The following is a 14,955-nucleotide window of genomic DNA, read 5'->3' on the forward strand; positions in this document are numbered from 1 at the left end:
GAGAAATACATTAAATGAAGTGGATATACAGTGCAATCAGGATTTACTTAAAAACCAGACCTCTCATGGTATTTTATTTTAACTTGCTATTTATACATGGAAAATGAAATAAGCTCTGCTTCGTTTCACAAACAGAAACTATTCTCTTTTTCATCGTCTAACAACCAGTCAGCTGTAAATAATGGAAATTATTACATGATGATTTCGCCAAACTGCCTGTCAAAGGCTGTAATTGTTATAATTTAGATGGTATTTGTATGTTGTTTTGCAACTGCAGATACTAATTTATATTATCATCTGGAACCTTAGACCCTTTTACCTATGGTCACTATTAAGAAAGGGAATTCAGGAGATTTGGGCGACCTCTGCTTCTCATGGATATACAAAAGATCAATAGCAGGAAGGAAGTGGACAGAACAAAAGTTTGACGAGGACTTGTTTTTTTTGCCACGTAATATACTTGTTGATTTCCATGATGTTTTATTCTGAATATGAATAATCCTTCGAGGCGAGGATTATTCTTGTTCAGATACAAGAATGGACATGCTTGTATGTGTACCGTAATCTGAGCGCCAACACCATACTTTCGGGCTACAAGTTTCTAAACACATTATCTTACTCTAACCACCTTCTGTTGCCCATGAGAGTAGAAGCAAATACTAAAACGGGAGAGAATACTTTCATTTAACAATATTGAGAACCTCTCACTTAAGGTTTTTGGAAGTGAAACAAGTATCTCCGACACATGTTGTAAGTCCTGCCCATTTATGCCACCTTAGGTCATGTGTGAAAATGACCATTACCTGAAACTATGCCACCTTTTTAAAACGACTAATCCAAACCTTATGTTTTCTAGTCACAAACTTCTCCTTTCAAGTTTATGTTTTCTCCTTCCTTCAAACTATAACAGAGTATCAGATCCCATCCAGAGTTCATTAATCAGTATTCTCAGGTAGTTGGTATGTATATCAAATCTGAGAATCAGTTTAGTGTTTCTTTTATTACCATCTTTAGCCTCATTGAAACCTGTGGGTAAACCTTAGGCACAAGCATTAAAAATATATATCTCTCACCAGATAATTCTACTGGATACATATATTTCAGAATCAAAACTCATCTCTCTTTTTTGACTGTTCTATTGCATCTGTCAGGCAAATCTCTAATCCTGTATCAGTCCAATTAGCTTTCCTTCCTACATAATATTCACCTATAGAAAGCTGAGTCAATGGATAGATAGCAGATGACTTTATTTATATTAACTTATTTTTACATCTTAAAGTCTCAATAATTAACATATATGATTTCATAATTAAAAATAAATAATATGCATGCAAATTATTAACACTGATTATTCTAGGTCACAGTTTTATGAATGATTTTTGTCTTCTCTACCATTTTTTTCTTTTTTCTACAAAGAACAGATATTATTTTGTAAGGTAAATCATCCTTTAAAATCATAATACAAAAAATTGGTTCAGAAGTATTTGTTGCCTTCAATAATTAAAAAAAAAATTCCTAAATGAAATTGAGAACTGAGAGGAAATGCCCTAAAAAGCTAATTATATTAACAAATAATAGGTAACGTTTAAAGTTTAAAACTATATTAGTTTTCAATTGCTGTGTAACAAGTTACCACAAACTTATCAACTTAAAACAACACTCATTAATGGTCTCCCAGTTTCTGTAGGTCTGAAGATCAGACACAACTTACCTTGGTCCTCAGGCTCAGGATCTCACAAGGCTGCAATCAAGGTAAACTTGACTGGCCAGGCACATTTCTTTCTGGAGTGAGGGGGTCCTCTCCCAGGCTCATGTGTTATTGGCAGAACCGAGTTCTGTCATAGGTGTTAGTTCCTTACTTCCTTGCTGGCTGTGATCCAGGACCATCTTTGGCCCCTAGAAGCTGCTCTAAGTTCCTTACCACAAGATCCTCTCTCTGGCCCCTCACAGCATGGCCCCTTCCTTCAGAGTCAGCAGGAGGATTTCTGCAGTAAAGCTTGTGAAACTTGGTGCATCTCTTCAAAAAGACCTTTGAAGGACTTTCAATTCACTTGATTAAGCCAGGCCCACACACAATAATCAAAATCAATTTATTTGCAATCTTAATTACATTTGCAAAATCCCTCCATGTTTACATATAAGTTAACTTAATTATAAAATTGATACCTCATTATATTTGCAGATCCAACCCACACTCAGGGGGGTGGGGCAGCATGACAAGGAGTAGGCAATATGCAGGACGTGCGTACCCCAGGAGACAGGAATCTTGGGGCTGTCTCAGAATTCTGCCTACCAAGACAGCTTTGGCCATTCTCCACACTTCCTGCATTGACACAGTAATGACTCTTAAAGGACTGTTACTATGTCCTTGGAAGGACGTAAGACACTCTATTGACACCTGTAACATCTCCAGTACTTGCAAAGTACAACCCGTGTGTGTATGTGTGTGTGTGTGTGTGTGTGTGTGTGTGTGTGTGTGCATGTTATTTTCTGTATTTCTTTTTTCTTTTTTTTTTTTTTTTTTTTTTGTAATAGGAGTAGAACTTGTGCGGGGCCATCCCACCGACATCATAATAGCTCAGCTACCTGCATGGAGGGATAGTGGCCGGGAGTTGGGGAGGGGGGTCATCGTATTTGTCTGTTACAATAAAAAAATGACTCTATAAAGTATATATTCAATCAGCATTATTTAAAAGTGTGGTGAAAGCCACAGCTCCTCTTTGGAAACCTGTTTGTGTACGTGTGTGTGTACGTGTATGTGCGTGTCGCATGGGCTGACTTAAAGTGTGAGTGCAAGCCCTGCTGCAGCGCCTGTGCAGGCACCATGTGTGCTCACGCCGCCTTGGCAGTGGCCCTAGAGGAGCTATTGCTATCTCTGTACAAGTGTGAGTGCTGTTACAAATGTCAATGAAGTGTCTGAAATACTTCCGCAGACATAGTAACAGCCCCACCGGAGTCATTACTGTGTCAATGCAGGTGCCTGAGCTGTTAGATGTCAATGGAAATGCTATTTTAATGTTAATGAAATGGCCCCACGCAAGTTCTACTGCCATCGTAAAAATAAAGGAAATAAAACACATAAACAAACAAACAACGAAAAAAAAACAGGTTGTTATCTGCTAGGAAATCTAAATTAAACCCTCCAAAGCTGAGCAAGGCTCACCAATGTCTCACAGTGTGTTTTACTGTCGTTTGCTCAGTCCTCTTAGAGTGCAGTAAGCATGGCTGTGCCCGGTAAGAAAGTCTCGTCTGTGGTACATGGTACATGCCTTTAAAAGGATGCCAAGGCTTAAGAGGCAGTCCTGGGAGTTAAAAAAAAAAAAAATCCCACTCTCACTAAACAGCCCATCTGATCATCATAGCCCCTGCCATAAAGAAAATTCATGATTGTTCTTTCCATGCTGACAGTTTGTTATTCTCTCTGGTGGAACACTTGAACTTAAGATTCAGTATACTGTGTTGCCTTGACATCTGATAAAACCAGACAGCTTCAAATGACCTAACCACAAACTCTACTACCAACTTTGCTCCTTCAAATAAGGTCGCCCAGCCAAACATCCTTTCTTATCTCAGAGACCAGATACAGTGCCTACTTATCCCTGAACAGTGAGCTTTAGTTCCCTGCCAGCCCTTAGAATTATTTAAACAAGAGAGCTGCATCCCCTCTCAAGAACCAGGTTCGCCTCACCCCCTTGGAGCTACAAGGCTGCCGCTCTCTCAGTGAGAGCATCCTCCATACGGCCCTGCATCGTGCAGTGTCCTCCTCTGGGCTGTGAGTCAGTGTGACTAATAAACTGCTTTTGATCTCATCCGTCCAGTGTCAGGTGCTGTATGTTCAGCCACTCCATAATTTTAGGGTGGGACTTCCTCCCTCAGCAGTAGGTTGAAGGGGAGATGACAAAACAATCTGTTGCTCTGTGAATTTTTGATTGCGTCCACCACCACTGTTTTAATTTTCTACTGATTCTCAGCCAATTTCATCCATCCTTGGTGTTCTAAAGAGATCCTTCATCATAGACCTTATGATTCTAGTATCCTCCCCTCTAATAATGGCTCAGGATATGGAATATATGTCAGTTTTTTAATTTAATTATAAGAGGATGTTTCTGAAGATGGAACATGATTCTACATGTGTGCTTCTCTGTTACTTTCCTCCCTCTCCTGCCTCACTCCTGGCAGTGAGGACATGTTTTAGCTCAGCAATGCAACAAGGTCATGCTATGGGAGGCAATCAGGTGTGTGTAAGGAGACGTCTGTCATTCTGTCGCTGCACTACGCAGAATATGGAAGCAACACGTTTGGCTGTAGTTGAAAACCTACCACTCGGTGGTAGAAAGACAGGAGAAATCCTGTGTGAAAACAGGTGAAAATGAAGCAATTAAGAAGCCCGGTGAAGGGACATTGTTTAGCAGTCCTGTAAGGCAGAGTTGGTATGCTCTGGTAGGCAGGCTGAAGGGAAGTAAGATTTTTTTTTTTAGACTCAAAGTATATTTATAACCATTCCTCTTTAGACAAGTGGAGAACAATGATTGTTAATCCCCTGCCGTTGGACGGGGTAAGTGTGAGGAACTGAAGAACTTAATATATGTTTGACCAAAGATTGTAAGGATTGATCTGACATTCCTCTAGGTAATCAAGAATTTCTTTTATTTCAGTTTCATGTTGATGCTAATTCAGAACATTTTTATTATATACGTATCACTCACTTGATAAAGTTTGCAAAATAGGTCATTCGTTTACAAAGTTCTCTATATATAAATTTAGAAATGATTCCTCTTAAGGTTTCTTTTAAATTTTCTTTAGCAACATTTACTCTTTGAATATTTGAATATAATGACATTTCTTGTCTTAATTTAGGGCCTTAATTAATTGTTATATCAATTGTCTCTAATTGCTAAAGTACTTAGTGTGCTATGCATCAAACATTCACAAATTGTTGACTAACCAGCTGGGTTGCACCTGCAATTATACATTTGCAGCTATAACTAATTGCCAAAATTTTAACCATGGAGAAGCCAACATTTAGGTCTCTGCCTACAGTGATAAAGAGTTCTGGTAACTAATGGATCACTATGTCACAGAAACCATGTTTCCATTTATAGGATATTAACCTTTCTCAAATTGGAATTTCTGTTTGATTGTTTTTAAATATCAATACATCATGGTTGTTTTGTAAACGTATGTTAAAATTAGTACACAGTATTCTTTTTGAGTACAAGTCTCCTCAGTGTGTTGCCGGATTTCAATGGCCAACACCCATCCTACCGGCCTCACGATGAAATAAAATAGAAGGGCTGAGAAATTTAAATCTTCAAACTCACTGAAAAGTGCCTAGCTGCAGTATCCTAACTTTCAAACCGCTGAAACCTTATAAAGAAAAAATTGACAAGTGGGGCAAAAATGTCACATAGAGGCCATTTTTAGAACATTTAAGACCTACCAAGAACTTAACTTTGGGACATATTTAGGTTTATACAGTGTTTATCATAAATTACTTTTTTTTCAGGTTAAAACAGAAAGAGGAAAGTGCATTTAACAGAACATTGTCTCCATTTCAACATACTCAGCATTTTTACTTGCCTTTAGCTGGTAATCTTTTTTCCTTCAAAGCTGACCATTTCTTCTGTTAGATTGAAGAGACAGAAAAAAAATCAAAAAGTTTATATAAAATATTTTAAAGTGTACACACACATGCACATACATAAATTAAATTTTCATTTAAAAGAAAAATATAGACTGTATCAATAAAAAGTGTTCATAAACCACAATGTCTGAGGTTTTATTCCAATATGTTTCTGAACACTTGATATTTGAAAATTAACTATTGTTCCCATCATTTGTCATTATTTACTGAGTATTGCTTTAGGAGACACAAATGGTTTATATTTTGGTGGCTGAAAATTTACCAAACATGTCCTAACAGCCTGGAGTTCTCATCAAAAGAAAAAAATATGGAAATCATCTAACAACTGATCAAAATTAGGGCATCAGAAGAGATTTGTCCTTCAGAAACTTAATGTGCAACTGTAAATTAATGGAAATCCAGAGGTAGAATTAGACCAAAATCCACATGAATTTACTCACATCTATTGGTTTTGAAATGAGGGCTATTATATATACATGTATATAAACCAAATAACAGAAAGAATGCACAGAAATAAATTTCATTGAGTATATACTGTGTTTCAGGTACTGTGCTAATAAGCAGTTTACCTACATTTTCTCATCTTATTAGCCTGTCAACCCTATGAAGGAGATGTCATAATCCCTATATAACACAGAAAGAACTGAGGCTCAGATATTATATAGTAAGTTGGAGACCACACTTTTAATATGTGCCTGACCAGAGCTTTGATGGTTGACACGAAAAGTCAGTCTCACATTCAGTAAACTATTTAGATTCCTTAACTATTTGTCAATGATCAGTAATTTTTTATACCTATTAATTCATTAATTCATTTGGATTGTTTTATGTTTTATATATACACATAATTATGTATATATAGTTATATTCATATCTATATCTAATTTATATCTATATAACAATATTTTTTATTTGTATTTCTCAATTTTGCAGATTCGGAAACAATAAGTAATTCCCCTAGATTACAGAGCTAGTAAGTGATCGACTTAGGAGCAAATATAGATATCTTCTCTTTGGGACATGTGTTGCAACATGCTAGAATAAAGAGAAAGTCACGGCAATCACATAGAAAGGCTCAAATCCCAATTTTATGGCTACCTGGCTCTGTACAGGGATGCAATTTATCTAAACTTCCTGTTCCTCAGTTTCTTTACCTTGCAAAGTGAATATAATTTATTCATTCAATGAACATTTATTCAGTATCCGTTGTATGACAATATCCTAGGAACATGGAATTCTTTATTGACCAAAACTCAGAGGGAAAAAAAAAACCTTCTCTTGTATAGTTTGCATACAAGTGGGAGAAACAGGCAATAAATAACAAGTCCAATAGATAAATAAATTATTTATTCTGTTGGAAAGTGATGAGTGACATGGCAAAAAAAAATCATGCTAATTCAACACATTGTGAGTGAATTTAGATTAATTATATACCATACCTAGAATAGTGTTAAGCATATAATATTTATCCATTCACATGTGGTTAGAATTCCTGTTCACTATACTCTGGGCCTCCTTCCATTTGTTCTCCTCCCTTAATGACAAGAGGTGAGATAAATACTCACCAGAAACAATGAACTCTCTCATAATTTCAAATCTCTAGGTCATCAAGAACTGCTCCCACTGCCCCACCGCCACTTTTTAAAACTGTAGTTGTCATAAGAAATAATTGAGTTAAGCACTTCAACTTTAGTTTTTGCAGATGTGACTAGTAATGAAAGAACAGAAGACTAACAAGAAATCTCAGCTGAAGCCTCCTTTGGTGCCAAAAAAACAAAACTTTGAGAGAGGCAAAGATTAACACAAGGAAATTCATAATTGCTATGATGTGGGGGTAATACACCATATGTCCTCTATAACAGGGCACAACAGGACATCGTCTAAATGACTTTCTTAATGCACCCTATTGGGTTTAGGTACAGAACTGGAAGCCATATGGTGTAGTTCAGCCCTCCACATGAATTTCTGGGTTTTTATTGTGCCCTGTCACATTATTTCACTATCGTTTTTGATTTGAATGTGCAAACTGGTTTTGCAGCAACAACCAAGATCTCCCTGAGAATGCTGCAAAGTGAGGTGCTTCCGTTTGCCTTGTCGAAAGGCTGCCTGATGCCCTTCAGCCAGGCTGCTGGCTCTGGATTCAGAAGGTCCATGGCATCTATAAATTGATGTGCAAACTGCTGTGCAGCCAGTGGGCCTTAAATGCAATGCAAAGGCTCCCTGTAAAAAGCAAGTCAAAACAAGTTCTGGCTCAGAGACCCAAATGCACTCTGGGTTATGGAAACTTGTGACTCAGACCGTCTCAATTGTGTCTCACCCATGTATCCATCCATTCAACAATCATTAGTTAAAAATCTGTTGTGTAACAAACACAGAGCTAGTTTCAAGGGATACACAAAGTATAATACACTTCTCTAGAGCTTCATATGCTTTAAAGTATGGTAGGAAGCACAGATGTGCTGAAAAGTAATTAAATGTGGTGGAATGTTGATAAAACTGTGGGCAGTGGGGAAGTACTGTGGAAACACACAGAAAACTAATAACTAATGGGATCTGAATGGAATTGAAATGTTTCAAAGCAGGAATAATGACAAAACGTGTGATACCACTGAATAGAAATGTACCAAGTAGAAAATAATTAGGATGCCATTCAGGGTGGGTAAAACAGCTGAGAAGACATGAGAGTGTGTACTATGTTAAGTCCTTGGTAAATTATTTAGTTGCTGAATATGAAGTTTAAGTTGTGGCTGGAGATGGTTATAGAGGCTTTTCTAGTAGTTGGGCAAGATGATGAATGCTGTGAGTTTCATATTAGACCACAGGAAGAGGTGACATGGAGCTGGTAAATATTTAGTAAGTGGGAGAGGACTTCCTGAAGGCTGAGGTTCTCAACTCAGGTGTAGAGAAATTATTGTTGAGATGTCCACGTTGTTTATGGAAAGCAAAACCTTGGCAAACCATTGCCCTATTCACTTCTGAACACAGGGTCCTCATTTTTTTTAATTGCATTAGAAACAAATTTATAATCACTGTATTGCAATTTAGGGTGGTTAGTCTTTATGGATGTTGAAAACTTAGCATCACTAGATAAGGAAAGTGAGATGAAAGGAATGTGCAGGGCGGGGACTGTCAAGACAATTTGTGTGAAGGATTATAATAAATGTGATTGAAATGGCACCAGTCCTTATTATGTCTCCAAAAGCATGGGAGTGATAGTGTCAGATTTAGAGAAGAACTAGAATTTGCCTTGGGGTGTAGAGATTAGGGTTAAGATTTTGAGAAGAGGATATGGAAAAGAACTAGACTGCGTATGATAAAGTTTCTCCTGCTCCAGTGGGGTTATCATTCTCAGGCTCTGCAGAGTCAGTCCACAGGAGGGAAAGTCACTTATCATCAACATTTACCAGATGCTCCATTCTGTTACTGATGCCGTGCCTCCGCTAGGAATGTTCCTCTCCAGCCTGCAATCTTATATATTTATATATCTTTGCATGTGCCAGTTGAGATTCAAAAGAATCCTTCCCTAAGAAATTTGAACTTTTATGATTTGTTTCTTTCCTGGAGTTTCATCATTTCCCTTGTCTTGTTCATTCCAAATCTTAGAAGAGAAAAGCTTGTATCTAGAAATGCAAGGTCTTCGGTGCCTGTGTCAGACTTAGGATAAACCCAACCTGTAAAATATGTTCAGAGTAAGCATGATCTGCATATATCTGAAGTTGATTTTCAGGCCAGGGTTGCTGCAAGCCAGAGTCTGGCCAGGGTAAGATCAGAAGGACAACGGGGAGGAAGGAAAGTGAGGGGTCACTGAATATGACTCTGCAGAGAACAGGTCACAGCAGTTAAGGAGAGCTCATAGTTCTTGAAATCTCAGTGTAAGTCAAAAAACAGTCCTCGCAGTCCTCGGTGGAATCTAAAAGAGAAAGAATAGCAGAGAACATCTTGAAATTGAAGGCTGATGCCAATGGCAAGGGTAGTTTTCTAGAGGTGAATCTTAGTTTTGGGAACTTGTTAGATTGTAATCTGACACCTTCCTCCCCTGTAAGTGGAAATACATTTGTACAAATGGCCAAAGGGAACAAGAGGACGTTCTGAGAACTTCTTACTTCTTCTTCACCTTTAAGCACCTCTCTGGACCCCTACTTCTGAAAAGTAAAATGATATGGCTTCCTGAATGACTCTTTGCTTCCACGCTTTGACTTTCTATGAGCAAAAGAGGGTCTGAACATTCCCAAGAGAATGTGCTTTGGAAGAAATGCTGGTCCACCCAATGTGAGACCTAAATGTGACTATTATTCCCACCAATGTCCAACAAATCGGCCCTCTAGAAACCCTTCCACTGCTATGTGTTGCATACCATTGAGTTGACCACAACTGCTGGTAACCCTATGAATGAATGATGTCCACAATATCCTGTCTTCATTTTGCTGTTACCATACTCCATAGGGTCACTTTGCACTATTTACAAATTCTATCTTCATCTTACTTTATGTAATTAACAAACCAGAAAAAAAAATGAACAAACAAACAAACCCTGATATTAATTCACCAAATACTCATGCTAGAGACAGGTTGAAGTATTATATAAACATATACAAATATTTTACATCACTAATTCTCTCAACTGTAAGATTAGAGTTACTCTCACCTTTCTATAGAATAATAAATTCATACTTTCAAAGATGAAGTATTTTGCAAAGAGATAATCTAGCAGTAAGAAAATGAGAATAAGTCCATGAGACCAGAGTCAATTTTTGTTTCCTATAGCTTCCTTCGATATATTACAAAAGTTAGGAAAAAAAAAAATCTGAATCTCAGTCTAGATCTCTATACAGGTGTTTCAGCTTTACTACCTGATTTCCAGCTAACTACAAAGGAGGTGTGGCAGGGATACTGGGGCAGCGAATGGCGCAGATGTTCCACTGGCATTGATACAGCTTTTGTTAGAGTAATTTTACCTATGAATTTCTGTCTTTCATCTCTGAATGCTCAAGCACTTCTCCTCAAGCATTAAAGGAATTTGAATTATGCAAAGGAATGTAAGAAGTTCAAAAGAAAGCTTATTTTTATCCAAGTAAAGTTTTTTAAAAGTTAATTTGATTAGAAGTATACTTATTTCTAGAGAACTTTAGTCCAAATTCACATTAAGGTATCTTCCACTTTGGGCATGGTTATCACCTCCATCCTCTCACTATGGTGTCTACCATCTTCATAGTTTACCTTTATGCCTGCAGGCAAATGTCAAGGCAGTGCATTTCTCAAGTTGCTCATTGGACTCACCTAGCCATCCTCTAAAAATGCAGATTTTACAGCCCTACCTCAGGCATAATGAACCCAAATCTCTGAAATGTGGATTTTAATGCTTACAGGAGCATCATCAGCCTCTCAGATTCAGAGAGTACATTCATGTGTGTTATCTGATCCGATCTCTCCAGCAGCCCTGTGTGGGAAGGAGCATAGTCAGAATTTTACAAACTTGAGGTGGACTTCCCAAGGGAAATTATGTGGGACTAAATTTCCAGATTACCTACCTACAAGCACAATACAGTGACTCGTGGAATGGCCCCATGATGAAGAATCATGGTGTTATATAAAATTTATCTAGAGCAGGGGTCCCCAACCTCCTGGCCTTGGACTGTTACTTTACCCGCCAGTGGCCTATTAGGAACTGGGCCGCACAGCAGGAGGTGAGCAGCAGGCAAGTCAGTGAATCTTGATCTGTATTTGCAGCTGTTCCCCAGCACTAGCATCACCACCTCAGCTCCACCTCAGATTATCAGATATTGGGTTCTCATAGGAGCACTGGTCCCTGATGCCAAAAAGGCTGGGGGCCGCTGATAGAAGAAGAGTGGAGGGTCAATTGTTTGTGCTTTCTCAAAGGCTGTGTTGAGAAGGGTTGTGAAACTGCATTCAAGCTGAGATATTTTGTGTCTGACATGCATGTGAAAGTGTTGGGGATCCCCTGCTTAGTGTTTCCTAATTGTAATATGAAATTTAAACATTCTCAATTTCTTCGAGTTGGCCATTCTCTTTTTAGTTTTGCTTCCTTATCTAACCATAGTCTACTATTTCAAGCTAATTCTTCGCCAAACTCTTAATTATCTCAACCTAGACTTTCCCTATATTATGATACCTTGAAACAGAAAAGCAAAGGCAACCCAAAATTCGATTTCAAGTAGATGCCTTACTTAAGAAAACTTACAGTAATATTCACTCATTTTCCCTTGGCTTTGCAAAGGTATATTTAGCAGCCTCTATTAGGTAACCTCAGAAAGACACCAGAATTCCAGGTAGCTATAATTGGCCCATGCTTAAAAGCAACAGTAAGTGGTAAACACATGAGAAATAAGATGCACCGCTGACTGACCTTGGAGAAGACTGCCTTCAGCGCCAGGCTGGGGACAAATCACATCATTATCAGGGGTTTAGAATAATCAGACTTTGGAGGACATTTTCACAGGGGGCAACTCCTGGATACCAGTCTCTCATACACACATTAAGGTACCAGATGCTTTTGATTATGTGAGAACAAGTGAACTCTACCTTGAGGCATATCAGTATTCCAGCAGGAGGTATTAAAATTCTTGACAAGGTAAAGCAATGTATTAAGAGCTTAGCCACCTAGGGGCCTCTTAACAGCTAAGAGTCTACAACTGCTCTTGCCCCTCTTATTTCATCTGAGACATTAAATGAGACAGATCTTATCAATCTGGCTGCAAAGTCATTAATTTTATGTTTGAAATGGAGGGGGTGGGAGAATGCAAGTCTTCTTAGCTTTTGAGATGTTGTGTGAATTTCATAGAACCCTGAAAAAAAAGTTCACTTTTTTTTTAATTTTAAGATTTAAAATGATATGAGAAAGATGACTGATTGGCATTGTTCAATAGCTGTAACAATTATAGGAACACTTCTATGTATCATGGTTGTGAATCAATCAAAGTAATCAAGAAATTTATAATAAGTCCCCACTGCAGTAGAAGTCAAAAAGTAACTCCTGATAATACTATGGACAAAAAGTATAATTCATGCAAAAGGAACATAATCAGATTGACAAAATTTCATGCTAATCCAACCTGAGCCAAATCTGAATGCAATAATAGTGATGATGATGTCGATAACTATAAGGTAAAATTTTGTTAAGGCATTATGCTAAATTCTTTGTGTGCTTTAATGTATTTAATCTTTATAGCCCTATTTAGATAGTTTCCATAGTTATACTTATTGCTTCAATGACACGAGTGAGGCTTAGAGAGATTAAATAATTTTCCTGTGATTACACAGTTACTAAAAGGCGTATCTGAGAAGAGCCAAGCTTCTTTTGCCAGGATCTATTTTATTTTTTTAAAAATTGGTTCTTTTTATTTAATAACTTTTTGTGATGACATACACATACAGTTTTCTGAAACATAATATTATTATCTCTAATTTTTTGTTATCTGGTCTATTACTATTGTTTAATACCATGGCATCCTTTCCTATATATATACATATATATATATATATATATATATATATACACATATATATATATAATTATTTATTTATTTATATTTATATATATATATGAAATCTTATTTCGAATAACTGGAGTTTCAGAATTTCTAAGATGTACGTAGTATGTCCCTTCATTTGGAATCCAAATTAAGAAATTGAAAGAGAGAAGACATAGAAACAGTGTCTCAGAGTTTTAATTTTTAATATAGCAGTTGCCCTTTTCAAAGTGAGTATAGTTATCCCAGTTACAGATGAAATAGACTAGATAGTCCCGATTCCAATATTTTTCCCTATAATCATTCTGTATTTAAAAAGCAAGAGTGGGAACTAGAAATTATATGTTGATTTTCAATAACTGATTCAAATTGTAACTTAGTAATTGGATAAAGGGAGGAAAAGGCATTCTACAAAAGATTTTAAATCCCAAACTCCTACTTTACATCTTTCAAGTAATTTGGGAATGACACAGTGGATAGATATATTTAATGTTCCCTATCTTACAATCCCTATTTGCTAAACCATGAGGGAAACTCAATAATTGCTGTATAGAATGAGAAGTGTGTTTCCAGTTTAGAACATGAAAACTACGGTAGAGAAGTAGTATAAAATAATGTAAGAAAACTTTACAGGGCTATATACTGGCACATACACACACAAAGCAGCTCAGCTCCCCTTGGGCCATATATCATATATAACTTCAGCTAGCGGGCTTTGTTGGGAATTCCTGTTTATGATGGAGAATGCAATGAGGTCGCTTTGCTGGATGATTGCCTCTGTTCCCAGACACTTTTGAACTGCCATCCAGGGCTCAGATGTCAAAAGGGAGCTGATCAGGGGAGAAATCCATTGTTCGTTTTACTGTAAGTTCTGCCTCCTGATAGTGAAAAGGAAAACACTCTTTTGTTCTGCTAAATACAAGGGGATTTCAAAAAGTAAATGATGCTGTAACATAAAAATCACCATTTTGTTTGAAGTGCAGTAGCAATTGTCAATGAAGAAAAGTCAGCCAGATATATAAAGCTAATTAAAACTATGTCAGAAGATAAACTAATTAGGACACAGTGTACAGAGATATGTCATTATGCCATTCTAGAAAAAAAAATGAATCTTTGAAATTCTCAAAAATGTAAATGAAATAGAGAATTTCATACAATAGTGGGGAAGCAAATTAATTACTGCTTCATTCAACACTGGCAGAGAGCATAATAGAAATAAGAACCTCCAGAGATATGTTTAAAGATAAAAAATAACTTGTTTTTTTCAGCTAGCAGGGTTTGTTTTTTGTTTGTTTGTTTGTTTTCGCCTCATCTCAATGTCCAATTACTTTGTCAAAGGGACTCATTCTTTCTGAGCATCTGAAAGTTACTTAAAGTCTCAAGAACATATAAGAGAGGGAAGTCCCACCAAAGCAAATGAAATCCTGAAAGTGTGTATACCTTTAAAGGTCTGAGTCTGTAAAATTATAAAATGCATTTGCATGAGGTGCTGACAAGCATCACTGTGAGGAGGGAAAACACAAGAAACATCACAGCTCTTCAATTTCTGAAATCCATTTTTGTACATGAGCTACTGGTCATGTCTTTGCAAATTTCTCAAGCTGCATTCCCATAAAACAAAATTGGGCACCGTCAGCAGAAAAGGAGCATTTTGAATACATCAGTCAGGAAACAAGCCCATTTGAAAAACAGACTTAAGAAAAGGTCAAATGGGAAGTTCTAGAAACACACTAAAAGCTCTCACATGAATTCCGGTATCTATTTGGAAACTGATATACTGCTGACTACCACAAACTTGCATTTCACATGATTCATGCTCATTTT

General features: G+C 37.1%; 1 long non-coding RNA gene across 1 annotated transcript in view; it reads left to right on the forward strand.

Moving 5' to 3' along the window:
- Positions 1–14,955, forward strand: part of LOC107513703 — a 280,405-nt gene that overhangs the window by 59,828 nt on the left and 205,622 nt on the right. The window lies entirely within an intron of this gene.

Source organism: Rousettus aegyptiacus, unplaced genomic scaffold, assembly GCF_014176215.1.
Source record: "Rousettus aegyptiacus isolate mRouAeg1 unplaced genomic scaffold, mRouAeg1.p scaffold_m13_p_14, whole genome shotgun sequence".
Taxonomy (NCBI): domain Eukaryota; kingdom Metazoa; phylum Chordata; class Mammalia; order Chiroptera; family Pteropodidae; genus Rousettus; species Rousettus aegyptiacus.